Raw genomic sequence first — 16,532 nt, forward strand, 5'->3', positions numbered from 1 at the left:
CTGATATAATTAATAATAAATCTAATAATACTCACTGTAAAAATAAAGTACAGGTTCAGATTATGTATTTGCTCTGTTAGGAATCAATGAGTTAAATAAAACTCTTCCATTCAAACATTAGAGTGTTTTCCTTTCTTTATAATTACAACTCCTTTTTGAAAAAGAGGTACTTTCTGTATTTTGACATTGTAAAGGGTATATGCAGAAAATGTTATGTTAAAAATCATTTTTTAAGATTTACTTCTCACATATTGACAAAATTAAACCTAACACAAGTCTCCTTAAAAATTTAACAGCTTAAAATGCCAAAAATTAAAAAAAAAATCAAACACTGTTATAAAACAATGATGCTAAGAAAAAAATTAAACAACCTATTTTAATTTCCAAAACTGTAGCAAAGTAATAAGAGGAACTTAAATTGTATGTATTTTCCTAAAAGCTCTATTTTCCTGAAGATAACTCTGAAAACTCTGTTGCTACAAAAGAAGAGTTATTTATATGTCTAGTAAGACTGGTGATTTGAAATGGGGAAAGCCCAGGACAAAGACCTGGTAAAAGGCTGCTGGAAAAACAGAAAGTCTGAACAAAGGTGATACAGCCCAATAAATGGAGAGGAAAGTGCAAACCCTAATTCAAATGTGTAAAGCAAAGTACACATTTGTCTTTTTACACATCTGTCTTTTTACTGCTGAAATCACTCTATTTTGAGACTTCCACCCCAGTAAAAAGCATCACATACTGAATCAGAACCCATTAGGCACTGTGCTAGATACTGAAATGCAGTAACAGAAGACATGCAAAGTGGGAGTGAGATGTTTAAGCAGAAAAGCAGTTGACAGAAGAGCTCAGGGTGCAGATGAGGAGGATTAACATACAATGTCATCTAAAGTCACAGAATGAGGAGCCTGCCTAAAATAAGACAAATGCCAAGATTTAAAGATTGAAGGGTTCCTTAAAGAGAGGCAGTGGCCCTTAGCCTGCAGCAGTTCTCAAACTTTATCGTGCCCACTAATCATCTAGGGATCTTATTAAAATGCAGGTTCTGATTCAGAATCAGAATTATGCCAAGGCTGGGCCTGAGACTCTAAATTTTTAACCGTAGGTGTGGCCAATTGCTGGCTGAGGCTAACATGAGTAGCAAAAGCCTAAAAGAACTGAGGAGGAAAGGGCAATAACTCAGAAGTCAAGGGAAGGTACAGACTTAAGAAGAAGATCTATTGATACATGTACAAATATTAGAATAAATTATGCTTTATTATATACTTATAGGGAGCTTGTACTATTTCTGTAATCAGAAAAAAAAAAATAAAGGTAGCAAGCACACATGCTTAAACATTCAAGAACTCAAGGAATATAGCACCCATGAACCTTTGTTACTTTATTTAAAATAAGCAATGAATCAAAATAAGCAATTTAGAAATGGTGATCTTTTAAAAGGATTAAAGTTAGTTAATGACTCCATTTAAACATGGAAATAAGCCCACCAACCATAGGCATTAGAATTACAAATTAGAATGCAAACAGTATAAACTTTGGCAAAGTGCAACTACATAAACAATAAAAAATCTACAGTGAGAAGTAGTAAAAATAATGGCACAGTCAACCATGTGGAATCTGCTGAGAGGTCAAATATGATCAGACCAAACAGGTGTTCGTGGATTGGCAATATGGAAGTTACTGGTGACCTCTGCAAAAGCAACCTTGGAAATAAGGTCGGTGTGTAAATCAGACCAAAAGAGACTGAACAGGATGCTGTGTAAATTTAAAAAGCATGGCTACAGAAAGAGGCAAGTTAAGAAGTAGCTGAAAGGTCCAGGGTAGTTGTCGGCTTGGGTTTTGTTTTTGTTTTGTTTTTCTTTTTTCTTTTTTTTGAAATGGGAGGGACCAGAATATAGTGAATGCTGATATAGTGAATGATGAGTCCAGAAAAGAGGATAATCCCAAGAAATGGAACAATAAAGTTTTTGGTGACGAGGGATTCAAAACTCAAGACAAGACAGAGTGACTAGACTTCATTAGAAGAAATACTTTCTCCATGGTAAGAACAGAGAAGATAGAAGATGTCTAGTTCAGGAAGTTGAAAGTTAAGAAAGTTTCAATCTGAGAGTTTCCATTTTCTCAACAAGGTCTCTGCATCCTCTTTTAGTGGGAGCGTCGGGGAGGTCACAGTACAACCATGTCTTCACTGCAGAAAGTTCTGTCGGACACCTGGTTCTACATCCTAATTCTATTTTACTAGCAATTATCATATTTTCATTTTATATCAAACCTACAATTTATGAACATCAAGAATGAAAGTACTAACATCTTGCAAAACAAGGGAAGCCCGCTTTTAACAGGCTTAATAGTAAAACTTCCCCTTTCCCACCTGCCAAGGTAAAGATTGTATGAAACTTCAAAACTGTGTCAAAACAATCATTTAAACCTAACTGCAACAATTCTGGTTTCATTTCTCACAATTATATCACAAAACAAATGCCCATCCTTGGGAATTAAGGACTGTGCTTGTGATGTGCACCAGGGGACACATGGAAGTTTTGAATCACTATCCTGTACATCTGAAATATAACACTGCATGTTAACTAACTGGAATTAAAATAAAAACTTAAAAAAAAAAAAGGCAAATGCCTATCTTTTTTTCCCCCTGAATCCTTAATTATGGTTCATTTTTTGATACAGCCAACACACCTCAAGAAAGTTTGCAGAAACCGCCTCAGGGCCTGGCAATCTGAAGCTCTTATAGAAACTGCACAAGTTTACCATTCTTGTCACACACCCGTTTCCCCTAAGAACTATAAAAATTCTTAAATTCTGTTCACAGTCTTATGACATATAATGATGTAGATGAAAAATTTATGCCATTTTTCTTATTCCTTTGCAGGTAACATGTCCCCCGACAGGTGGCTCTGGTCTCTGAAAGAAATTATCACCAAAACATCTAAATATGTGCCATCAGCACTTGCTGAACAAAACGCTAGGTGAGTCTTCAATCCAAATGCTCAAATCTTTCACCTTTGTGGACTTCTAATTATTCTTTAATCCTTTCCATCTACTCGGTTCTTTTCTGCACATAATTCTGATATTGACTCTCTCTGCTGGATCTATCTTCCAATCACATATTTTTTCCCCTCATAATTCCAATCTTTGTTTTTGCACTGCGTTCCAAAAGAACTCATTAAGTTCTAATTCATGAATTTGATTTTGCTAAAATTACCTTATGTCTTGGGTGCCTGGGTGGTTCAGTCAGTTAAGCATCTGACTTCATTCAGCTCAGGTCATGATTTCACAGTTAGTAGTTCAAGCCCCATATCGGGCTCTGTGCTGACAGCTGGGAACCTGGAGCCTGCTTTAGATTCTGTGTCTCCCTTTCTCTCTCTGTTCCTCCCCTGCTCACACTCTGTCTCTCTCAGAAAATAAACATTAATTTTTTAAATAAATAAATAAATAAATAAATAAATAAATAAATAAATAAATAAAATTACTTATGTCTTGATATGGTAAAGCATTTTTCAACAAGGGAACAGAGATTTTGATGGCAGGAATAGCTGTTTCCATGTCCTTTCCCTAAAGTTGGAATGGATACATAAATCTGGATTATACTGCTCTTGTACTTCCTTAACCCCTCTACAGGAGTTTTCATTTTTAATTTTCATGCCTCTCACTGGAGCTTGCCAGTCTCAGTGGAGCCCTAGGGTCAGCAAGCTAAATAAGGAAAAGTAGAGACTTTCCTCCATTTTCTTTCAAACAGCTGCCCCAAACATTTATTAAACACCTAGTATGTTCCAGGTATTGTTCTCAAAGGTTTACATACAACCGTGACTTAACCATTTCCATGAACTTCCAAATTCAGCATCTATCCCCTACCTCAAGAATAAGAAAATAAATTTACAAATTAAAGGTTTCAGATCATAGAATTAATTAGTAAATGATGGAAGCTGGAGCTTATCTGATCAGGGAAGATTTAGAAGGGATGGGGGAGGGAGACAAATGGCAATGTAGGGCAAGGCAAACAAACAAACCAGAAAATTTTAAACTTGGAAGAAATTTAACCAACTCTCAATTTCAGAAAAGAAGAATTATAAAGAAAGAACGTGCTTCATGTCACGTAACTTAGGTCAATTTTCTAAGTTAGGCTGTATAATTTCCTCAATCCTTTTAAAGCAAATATGCTTTAGATATTTTATAATTCAACTTGAAAAATTAATCTTTAAGTCTAATAACATTCAATATAAAAATATATATAAACTATCTTTTCCTTTGCCTCCCAATGCAAAAGGGATCCCTAATTAGCAAGGAGAGATCAAAAAAGAGAGATGAGGGGCACCCAGGTGGCTCAGGTCAGCTAAGCATCAAACTCTTGATTTGAGCCCAACATTGAGCTCTGCACTGACAGTCCAGACAGAGCCTGATTGGGATTCTCTCTCCCCCCTCTCTCTGTTCATCCCTTGCTTGTGCTCTCTCTCAAAATAAATTAAACTTAGAGGAGAAGGAGGAGGCAGGAGGTGGAGGAAAAGGAGAAGAGATGATACCTAGTCAAGTCCTGAACAAGTAACCAGTTAACTAAAGTCAGCTCCTTAAGGCACCTTTCCTGATCGATTTATCTAAAGGCCAAATGACCCTTCTCATTGTCTTCACAATATCTATTTCCATTTGAAATTCCAACTACTGGGTGCCTGGGTGGCTCAGTCAATTAAGCATCTGACTCTTGATTTCGACAGTTTGTGGGTTGGAGCCATGCTGAAAGCATGGAGCCAACTTGGGGTTCTCTCTCCCCCTTTCTCTGCCCCTCCTCTGCCCACATGCACACATGTGTTCTCTCAAAATAAACTTTAAAACAGTGTGAAAAAAATGAAATTCTAACTACTTATTGTCTATTCTCTCCCCTATTCCCTCCCAACTACACCACCAACTTTTTACTCACAACTGTAATTCTCAAGGTTTTTGGTATCAGGAACACTTTATATCAATGGTTGGCAAACTACAACTGCAAGCCAGTTGCCAGTTTTTGTAAGCAGTTTTACTGGACCATAGTCACACCCTTCATTTACATATTGCCAATAATTGCTTTAGAATGGAAAGCAATTAGCTGACCCTGTGACTTCTAAGCCCTTTAAGCCTACCTGGCCATTTAAAAAAAAACTTAGTCTTCACTGCTTTTAAAAAATTATTACTTAGTACTTTCAGTACTTTTTAAAAATTATTAAGGCCCCCAAAAGAGCTTTTCGTCTATGTGGTTTATACGTATGATATTTACATATTTCTAATATATTATTATATTAGAATATATTATTCTGCTATATTAGAAATTCAATCCAATAAATTTTTAAGTAGTTCTTTATTTTAATATCATTATAAAGTACATGTAAAAATCCATTACACGTTAAGTGTTTATGAAAAATATTTTCATAGGGAGAATGTCTATGTTTCACATTTTTGCACTTCTTAATGTCTGATGCAATAAAATGCAATTGGATATTCATTATCTGCTTCTGCATTTAATCTGTTAAGATGCCACATGCCATGTACCCTCTGGGAAACTCCACTGTACTCTCATGTCTCATTATTGTGAAAAAAAAGTTTTGACCCTGAAAGGACCTTGAGAACTCCCAGGATCCCTGAACCATTCATTTTTGGTTCAGAACTTCTGCACTGAGAAACTTCATGAGAATAGACCTTGTTTGTTTTGTTCACTCTCATGTCTCCAGCACCTAGGACAGTACCAAGCCCAGACTAGGTAATTTAAATATTTCTTGAAGGAATGACTAAATCAAGTAAAACAGCAAGAAGGATTCCAAGGAGAAGGAATGGCATATGTATACAACCAGAATTCACTTATCCCTGGTGTCCCTACAAGTAGAATGCATTTACTTAAATGAATTCACAAAGAGAATTCACACCTGAGATTAAAAATTCACTTTAAAATAAGTGTGCTGATCTGTGCTGATCTTTGACAAAGGAGCAAAGGCAATGGAGAAAAGACAGATTTTTCAACAAATGATGCTAGAACAATTCAATATCCACACACCAAAATATGAATCTAGACAACAGATCCCACACCCTTCACAAAAATTAGCTCAAAATGGATCACTGACCTAAATGTAAACTCCTAGAAAGGGAGAAAAATCTAGATGACCTCGGGTTTAGCAAAGACTTTTCAAGAACAACACCAAACACATTAACTTGATTAAAATTAAAAATTTCTGCTCTGTAAAAGGCACTGTCAAGAGAATGAGAAATATTTGTAAAAGATTTCTCTGATAAAGGACTGTTACCCAAAATACACAAAGAACTCTTGAAACTCAACAATAAAACTAACAACCCCAACTAAAAACGGGCCAAATACCTTAAGAGACACCTAACCAAAGATATACAGATGGCAAATGGGCATATGAAAAGGTGCTCCACATCACTGGTCATCAGGGAAATGCAAATCAGAACAAGATGATACCACTACACATCTAGGAGAATAGCCAAAATGCAGAACACCAACACCGCCAAATGCTGGTGGGCATGTGGAGCAACAGGAACTCTCATTCACTGCTGGTGGAAATGCAACTATAAAAGGCACTTTGGAGGTTTCTTACAAAACTAAACATACTCTTACCATAAGATTCAGCAATCCTGTGGCTTACTATTTACCCAAAGGAGTTGACAGGGTGTTTATAGCAGCTTTATTCATAAATGCCAAAATTTGCAATCAACCAAGATGTTGTCCTCTGGTAGGTGAATGGATAAAGTGGTACAACCAGACGGTGAATATTATTTAGTGCTAAAAAGAACTGAGCTATCAAGCCATGAAAAGACATGGAAGAACCTTCAATGCATCCTACCAAGTGAAAGAAGCCAATCTGAAAAGGCTACATGCTGTATGATTCCAATTATACAACATTCTGGAAAAGGCAAAACTATGGAGACAGTAAAAAGATCAGCCTGGGGGAGGGATGAATGAGTGGGTGGAGCAGAGAGGATTTTTAGGGCAAAGAAACTGTTCTTCTGTACACTACAGTGGTGAATACACAGCACTCAGTATACATCTGTCAAAACTCCTAATACAGAACACCAAGACTGAACCATGGACTTTGGGTGATAATGATGTGCCAATGTAGGTAGATCATATTGTAACAAATATACCATTCTGGTGGTGGATGTTGATAATGGGGAAGGATATCACTGGGGCTGGGTGAATATGGGAAATCTCTGTACCTTCTATTCAGTTTTGCTACTGAATCTAAAACTGCCCTAAAGAAATAAAGCCTACTTTAAAAAAGAAACACTGTATGAAATAATTTTATCATTATAAACAGAATCTAAAAAAGAAAAAAGAAATGGATGTACTTCCATACCACTTCTCTAACTTTTCAAAATGTTTATGTTCATAACATCAGAGTTCCATAAACCCATCAATTCCTAGACAGTAACCTCAATTCTTAGTAATGCCCTAATGATAACATACCTCAAGAAGGTTGCCTATGTATAGTGAAAAGAACCATGACTTTGATTGGAATCAGAAGCTCAAACCCGAACTCCTACTTTAGCTTTTACTAATTATTTTGACATTGAGCAAAATTACAATATTCTGAGTCTCATATTTCTCATTTGTACAATGATAAAACCAACAACAACAGATTTTTGGACATTAACAGATTAAATACACGGTAATGTTTGATATATTGTTAACAATACAACCACTGGTAATGTTTATAGAGTCATACCATGAACCCTGCAATTAATCACTAAATAAAAAACACCTGGATTATACAGGATTTTGCTGGAAACTGTTGTTTCAAACTACTGTGTTCATTTTCATAACCTCAATTTGGGATGGTATCTGAAATCTGATAAAGATTACAGAGTTTGCTGTGAACAAAGCTGCATAAACTGGGCACCTATCAACTTTTCAGGCACTGTGTCAGCTTCATACACACCATTTATTTAAGCTTCATAATGTAGGTTATAACTTCATATTGTAGATGAGGAAACTGAAGATCAAAAAAAAAATAAGAATAAGCACAGAACCACATTGTCTGCTTTGTCCCTAAGTCTCATTTCTTTCAAATAACCCTCAAAACTCGACAACCTCATACTGGGACAGAATATTTAATTTAGCATCCAACACACCTTTTCAATATTTACAAAATTGGCCAAAAAATTAAAATTTCCCTAAGTTATTTAAACCTTTAGCCCTAACAAGTAGTTGCTTTTGTAATTTTTTTGTATCAAAGTGGTAGAATCTGATAATCTGAGTTTGTCATTAACAATTAGACATTAAATCCAAGTATCGAGAAGTGAGGCAAGAGCACAAAAATATGAGTAAGCAGAAAGAGGGTCAAAAGAGGGTCAAACAGGCTTTCTCAACATTTTTATTTCATACCACATATTGCTAACAAAATTTTTCGTAACACACCTGAACTTATCAAAACTGTATCAGTCATGATTACAACACAATCACTACTGTAATACAACCAAACCTTACAGCATCCAGAAAAAACTGTCCAATATTCACTTAGTTGTGTCCAAGTTTGACTACAACTGTTGTTTACTACCATGATTATGTTTTATATTCTTTCAGGATGTAAAACTATCACACATTCCAATAGATGTTTCCTCTTTTGCTCTGTCTTGGCATTAAGCTATGTTAGCCAGTTCTACACTAGAACATACAACCCATTCAATTCCACATTCCACCTGAAAAATATGGTAGGGTAACCCCCCCCCCCCCGCCCCACACGCACACACACACTGGCCAAAAATTTTAAAGCAGATCAAAATTAGCAGTAATCTATAAAGAGTTGGTGATATTGAGCTAAACACAAAACTATACACTGCTTGGGAGACAGAAGATATTAAAGAAATGAGGCAAAATCATAATTACAGAGTCTTTTTTTTTCAATATATGAAATTTATTGTCAAATTGGTTTCCATACAACACCCAGTGCTCATCCCAAAAGGTGCCCTCCTCAATACCCATCACCCACCCTCCCCTCCCTCCCACCCCCCATCAACCCTCAGTTTGTTCTTAGTTTTTAAGAGTCTCTTATGCTTTGGCTCTCTCCCACTCTAACCTCTTTTTTTTTTTTTTTTTTTTCCTTCCCCTCCTCCATGGGTTTCTGTTAAGTTTCTCAGGATCCACATAAGAGTGAAAACATATGGTATCTGTCTTTCTCTGTATGGCTTATTTCACTTAGCATCACACTCTCCAGTTCCATCCACGTTGCTACAAAGGGCCATATTTCGTTCTTTCTCATTGCCATGTAGTACTCCATTGTGTATATAAACCACAATTTCTTTATCCATTCATCAGTTGATGGACATTTAGGCTCTTTCCATAATTTGGCTATTGTTGAGAGTGCTGCTATAAACATTGGGGTACAAGTGCCCCTATGCATCAGTACTCCTGTATCCCTGTAATTACAGAGTCTTAACATGAGATATGATAGGTAGCTCTTTACTAGTAAAAGAGTAGAAAAACAATGGAATTTATGGGAAAGAAATGCCATATCAAAAAATTCATGGAGCCTTTTCAAATTAAATCATATTTCACTGAAATCGTTATAATTTGTTATCTTCATAAGCATTGTACTTGAAACTCCAACCAAATAATTTGTTATTTCAAATAAGGATAGAATACATGAATTAACATACTCAAATTTTCCTCAAACTTAAAATAAAAAATAAAATAAATTTCCTCAAGGGGTGCCGGGTGGCTCAGTCAGTTAAGCGTCTGACTCTTGGTTCCGGCTCAGGACATGATATCACAGTTTGTGAGTTCAAGCCCCATATGGGGCTGGGCATTGACAGCAGGGAGCCTGCTTATGATCCTCTCCCTCTCTCTTTGCCCCTCCCCTGCTTGCTCTTTCTCTCAAAATAAACAAACTTAGAAAAAATTTCCTCAACCTAAGATTCTATTCTTGGAAGAGGGGGAGATCTACATTTCTCTACAAAAATTGAATGTTTTATTTTCCTGTTTTTAATAATCTAAAAAGCAGTAGTAGCACATTCCGAATCATCTGACTCCATATGGTAGCCAAATAATTGAATGCTCCCATTCACATTTATGGTCGCTGGCTCCAAGTCAGTACTACGGTACTCTAATAATGACAGGCTAAAGACAAAAGCAGAAGGGGACCTCAAATGCAATGGATGCATTTGTGTGAAGCAAAGCCCAGTGGCATCATGGTTTTTCCCTGAAGCATTTATATGCTGGTAAGAAAATGCAAAACATGGTGACCACACCATGCAGGTCAATCTTGGTATGTTTAACTCAAAAAGAACCTACAGCATAACCATAGTCAATTCTATAAGCCATTTTGTTTCAAGATCTCAATTTAGCAGACAGGATCCAATGCTTTAGTAAAATGAGTATAATTTGAATTTCACTGGTTTTGCAGTTTTGTTTGTATTTAATTTGCAAGTTTTGATCTGTCACCAGCATCTGACAGAACTGATCAATCACTGGTTCCTGCCTGATAAACTCTGTTCACTGACCCTGCACACATAGTTTTCCTAGCTCACCAGCAACTCAGCTGCCTTTACTGATTCCTGCTCTTCTCCCCACTCTTCAAATTGGGAGTTGTCCATGGTCCACTGTTCCTGGCTTTGTTGATCTCATTCAGTCTTGCAGTTTTCAAATTCCACCAACATTCCTAGGACTTAAAAATGTGTATGCCCAGCCCAGACTAAAAAAGCAAACAAAAAACCCCTCCAGATTTCTCTTAAACCCAAGATTTGTACATCCAACTGCTTCCTAGATATCCCTGGGGGCAGGGGTGGGGAAAGTGCTGAACAGAACTGAACTCCCTATCTTCCAAACTATTCCACCCACCACCTTCCCCTCCCTTGATGACAATTCCATCCTTCCAGTTACCAGGTTCAAAAGGCTTGAAGTCATCCTTGATTCTTTTTTACATGCTATATACCTAAAACCACCAGGGGGCACCTGGGTGGCTCAGTTAAGCATCTGACTTCAGCTGGTGTCATGATCTTGTGGTTTGTGAGTTTGAGCCCTGCATCAGGCTCCCTGCTGTCAGCAGAGTCTGCTTCAGATCCTCTGTCTCCCTCTCTCTCTGCCCCTCCCCCACTCAACTTCTTTCCCTCTCTTTTTCTCTCAAAATAAACTTAAAAAATAAAAAAAAATAATAAAACCACCAGGAAATCTTAGTGTATCTTCTTTAAAAATATATCCAGAACCCAGCCACTCCTCACCACCTCTACCACTACCATATCATATATTCCAAGTGACCATTAGCACTCATCTGAATTACCACAATATCCTTCTAAACAGTCTCCCCACTCCCATCCTTGTCTCCCACATCCATCCCAGTATGTTCTAAGCATAGCAACCAGAAAAATCCTGTTAAAATTTATATCAGGTTATGTCACTCCTCTGCTCACTACCTTCCCCATTGGCAACCCTTATCCAAGTAACAGAAAAATCTTGAACAGCCTGTAAGGCCCTAAATAATATGATGATCACTCTTTGACTCCTTCTCCCACTTCTTTCGCCCTCACTCACTGCACTAGCCTCCTGGTTCCATAAAACTAAGCTGTTCCTTGGGGCCTCTGCTTTAACATACTTTCCTCCTAGATGTACATAATAACGGATTCTTTCACCTCCTTATTTTTGCTTGTTTGCTATCTTCTCAATGAGGCCTACCTTGTCCCCTCTATTGCAAACAGTGATCAGCACTCTGCCCACTGACCCTCCACTATGCACTCCTAATCCTCACCCATTCCACCAGCCTCTTCCTCTTCTCTCCTTTTCCCTCCTCCCTTTCTACTCTATTTTTTTCCACAGAATGTATTACCCTCTATCAGGCTATACAATTGAATTATTATGCTCGTTGTAGTAGCCCCCCCCCCAACTCTGGAAGGTAGGAAGGTAGGGTCAGTGATGTATCTCAAAACACTTAAAACAGTGCCTAGCACACAGACTCAAAAAATTATTTGTTGACTGAACAAATAAATCAGAAAGCAAAAGAACTCTGGACTTTGAGTAGTAACATCCAAAGCTGGATGCAATAGAACCATGTTTTTTAAAATCCTCAAAGAGAATGATTACTGTTCTAGAATTCTATGCACAACCAAATTATCCTAAAAGTGTTGAGGGCAGAATAATGATGCAAAGTTTCAAAACTGAACTTCCCCTGGAAATGTTCTCAGGAGGCTCCTGGAGGACAAGCCCTTCATAGATAAGGAATGAACCAAGAAAAAGGACAACATGGCTACAGTTAAGTAAGACTTAACCCAGAAGAAAGGTACAGGGAACACAGACAAAGACAACTTTACGTTAGCGGAAGAAGGCAACATGAGGCAGCAAGCAACCTGAACACTTAAGACAAGTAGTAAGGAATGTGGGGCGGTATTAGCAGTAAGCACAGAGAAAACAAAGAAAAAAGGACAAATATTAGTGACATATACAAATTCCAATTAAACGGTACAAGGAAAAAAGTCACAACAGCTTACTATATAGCTCAATTTGCGAATAACTTTCATAATAATAATGCAAATACAAAATTATGATGTCACTAAATTAAAGGAGTATGTAAATGGGAAGGTCTGTACATGTGACAGAGGCAGGAAGCCAAGTTAAATCTACAACAAGAACTGAATAGATAACGCCTAAAATTGAAATCTGGATTTAACAATAGAAGCATGTTAGGGGTACCTGGGTGGCTCTGTCGGTTAAGCAGCCGCCTTTAGCTCAGGTCATGATCTCACGGTTGGGGAGTTTGAGCCCCACATTGGGCTCTGTGCTGACAGCTTGGAGCCTGGAGCCTGCTTCAGATTCTGTGTCTCCCTCTCTCTCTGCCCCTCCCCCGCTCGCACTCTCTGTCTCTCTCAAAAATAAATTTTAAAAAAACTTAACAATAGAAGCATGTTAGAGACAAAGATGGTAAATACAAAAATAATCAGCTCATTAAAATAGTTGCCTCTGGCAAAGGACACCTGGAGAGAAGTACGGCCAGGGAATTTTTCTTCAAAAAAAAAAAAACAAAAAAAACCCACAAACCTAGAGGCGCCTGGGTGGCTCAGTGGTTAAGCCTCTGGCGTCGGCTTAGGTCATGATTCGCTCTCTGTGAGTTCAAGTCCCACTCAGGCTCTGTGCTGACAGCTCAGAGCCTGGAGCCTGCTTCAGATTCTGTGTCTCCCTGTCTCTCTGCCCCTTCCCTGCTCATGTCTCTCTCAAAAATAAACATTAAAAAAATAAATTTAAAAAAAACCACAAAGCTAATGGAATATTTTATTTTGAATTATAGGTGCATGTAAAAGTCTAGAAAAAAGGAAAAAGAAGTTCAAAGACTTGATATAAGAAATGTCACAAATTGCATGTGTTACTTAAGAAAGGACAGAAATTTATTTTCAAAGATTTGACTCCAAGTATTGGCAAAGATGTCGGGAAAGAGACTTAACTACACTGTTGGAAATGTCCACCGTGGAAGCTTCTAATAAGATCTGACAGCTTGTTTCAAAATGTAAGTGTATACTCTTCATCCAGAAATTTCTTCCAAGTCCCTCTTCTAATTTACATGTTGGCAAAGGTGTATGTATCTGGATGCCTATAGCAATCCTGTTTGTAACAGCAAATAAACTGAAAATTCAAGCCCTATCTTAAGAGAGTGACTAAAATATAGTCCACACAACAGAACACTATGCTGTCTTTTTTTTAAGAAGATGGACTCATCTAGTAATATAAGAATCAACCTGTTTAAATGAGTGGGTTAAAAAAAAAAAAAGCCACATAGCATAATCCTATTTATGTTACAAGAAGTAAATATATACACTTATAAGGCTGTTGTCTCTATGCATGTATTTCCATGTAATGAGACAGAAAAGAAACTGGAGGGGCATCCAAACTGCAGAATGTGGTTTAAAGACTTAAAGTGAGGGAGGAGAGAAGACAGGCAAGTCAAGTTTAGAACCAGAAACCAGAGATCAGACATGGGACCACTGAACTATAGGTACACAAAATATCAAAAACTGCAGGGTACAGACTATAAGCACAAACATCATCATTTGGAATTACACAGTTCAAACATGTAGTTACTGACAAGTGGTAATCATTCAAGAAAATATCTACAAGGATTTACATCAGATCAAAGAAATTAACTTTAAAATATCTCCTGCTGACTTAAAAAAAGTGTAGCACACACAGAGACTAGAAACTATGCCAAAACGTCTAATACGTGATTATGAATGATCATAGGGAAGATTAGGGTTGCATTTCTGTATATATTCCTCAAATTAAAGCACATACATTATTTTGGTAATAAAAAGGGAAATTTTAGTGCATATTTTGTGTCCCCACACTTACCTGCTAAAGAAATTGCTGGTGACTTCATATATAAATTGAAACAATGAGAGGGGCACCTGGGTGGCTCAGTCAGTTAAGCACCCAACTCTTGATTTCAGCTCAGGTCACAATCTCACAGTTTCATGAGTTTGAGCCCTGGCTGGGCTCTGCCCTGGCAGCAAGGAGCCTGCTTGAGATTCTCTCTCTGCCTCTCTCTCTGCCCCTCGCCCACTCGCACTCCCTCTGTCTCTCTCAAAACAAATAAACTTAAATAAAAAAGTTTAAAAAAAAATTGAAACACTGAGAAACCAAGAGCTAATTTTGTCTACTTGCCTTGATGGCTTTTTTTCTTTGATTTCTTTCTTTCTTAAAATGACTCAAATATATGGGTACTAACAGGGAACAAATTTTTGAAACAGCCCATTCACATAAAAATCCACATATTTCAGGGGTGCCAGGTAAAGCATCTGACTTTGGATTTCGGCTCAGGTCATGATCTCACAGTTTGTGAGATCAAGCCACGGAGCTGGGCTCTGTGCTGACAGCTCAGACTCTCTCTCTCCCTCTCTTTCTGTCCCTCCCCTGCATGAGCACACACGTGCACACACTCTCTCTCAAAGTAAGTATTTTTTTTAAAAATCCACATATTTCATATACATATATACATATTTTAGTTTATAGTTATAAAAATTTACCATTTTAAAATTATAAGACAAAATAACATGTTCGATCATCTCTCCTAACAAAGCCAAAAGAATACAGTCTGCAGAAATTAATTCACAACTATATAAACATCTGAAGCTGTCCCTGACAAAGGGTCCTTGACACACACACACACACACACACACACACACACACACACACACACACAAAGCCTGAGCTTTACCCAAACTCAAAAGAGCAAAAGGTAAAACGCAAAGAAGAAAAAAGCAAGTTTTGAACAATGAGATCATTCAATTTAGTTAAACCAACTACTAAAGCAATCTTTCCAAGGCAGATTGTTTGCAAAGAAGCCAATGTACATTAAATTTCACTGTATCAACCATCACTAGCTACGCTTGTCAACATGACAATAATAAATAACTATAACAAGGACAGTATAATGCTTCCTATAAAATTCAAGACTGGCATTAAATTCCTCTAACTTTTTAAGAAAATACTTCTCACTGCCAATATCTACTTCAAAAATACAGATTAGTTGTCCAAAGGTTTTCCCTCCAACCTTCTCTTTCTAGTTCCTCCCATGTGCTCCCCACAACCTCTGTAATTAAAAACAAAACCCACAAATAAGTTCAATGCCACTGGGCAAGCTCAGACCTAATGAAAGGTCTTTGTCAATATCGTTCTGCTCATTGTGGCTCAAGCTTAAAGAATAAATTGAACCAAAACAGACTATTTTATCTGTATTATTCAGCCTAGAGTCCCTGAAGATTTTAAAAAGTACTTTTTGGGGGGCACCTGGGTTATGCATCTGACTTCAGCTCACGTCATGATGTCACGCTTTGTGAGCTCAAGCCCCGCATCAGGCTCTGTGCTGACAGCTCAAAGCCTGGAGCCTGCTTTGGATTCTGTGTCTCCCTCTCTCTCTGCCCCTCCTCCTCATACTCTATCAAAAACAAATAAACATTAAGAAAAAAAAAGGTACTTAAAAAAAGTAAAAGTAATTGGGACACATGAGAGCTGGTCCCAACAGGGTGCTCTCTTTGTGAAAATGCATCAAGCTATAGGTATAGTTTGAGCACTTTGCTTTATCTATTTATGCTATACTTCAACAAAAAAGTTTACATTTAGAAACCAAAATACTGGGGCGCCTGGGTGGCTCAGTTGGTTAAGCACTGACTTCAGCTCAGGTCATGATCTCACAGTTCATGAGCGCAAGCCTCATGTCAGGCTCTGTGCTGACAGCTCGGAGCCTGGAACCTGATTTGGATTCTGTGTCACCCTCTCTCTCTGCCCCTCCTCCGCTCATGCTGTCTGTCTCTCTCTCTCAAAAAAATAAACATTTAAAAAAATTAAAAAAGAAACAAAAATACTATTGCTCTAGATAGTCTCCTAGAATCTACTGAAACAGCATCAGGCATTCTCACTAGCTAATAGATCACAGCATCTCTCCTCTCTTTCCGTCTGCTCAGTTTCTCAATATGTCTTTCTCTATTACACCTTTAACCTACCACCATCTGGTATTCACTAACTACAAATACTCTCAACTGATGGCTTCACCCATGTTTCCTTCAGAAAATAC

General features: G+C 37.5%; 1 protein-coding gene across 5 annotated transcripts in view; it reads right to left on the reverse strand.

Annotated features, from left to right (window-relative positions):
* Nucleotides 1-16,532, reverse strand: part of SIAH1 (siah E3 ubiquitin protein ligase 1) — an 83,377-nt gene that overhangs the window by 7,724 nt on the left and 59,121 nt on the right. The gene's annotated exons all lie outside the window — the stretch shown is intronic.

Source organism: Panthera tigris, chromosome E2, assembly GCF_018350195.1.
Source record: "Panthera tigris isolate Pti1 chromosome E2, P.tigris_Pti1_mat1.1, whole genome shotgun sequence".
Classification (NCBI taxonomy): domain Eukaryota; kingdom Metazoa; phylum Chordata; class Mammalia; order Carnivora; family Felidae; genus Panthera; species Panthera tigris.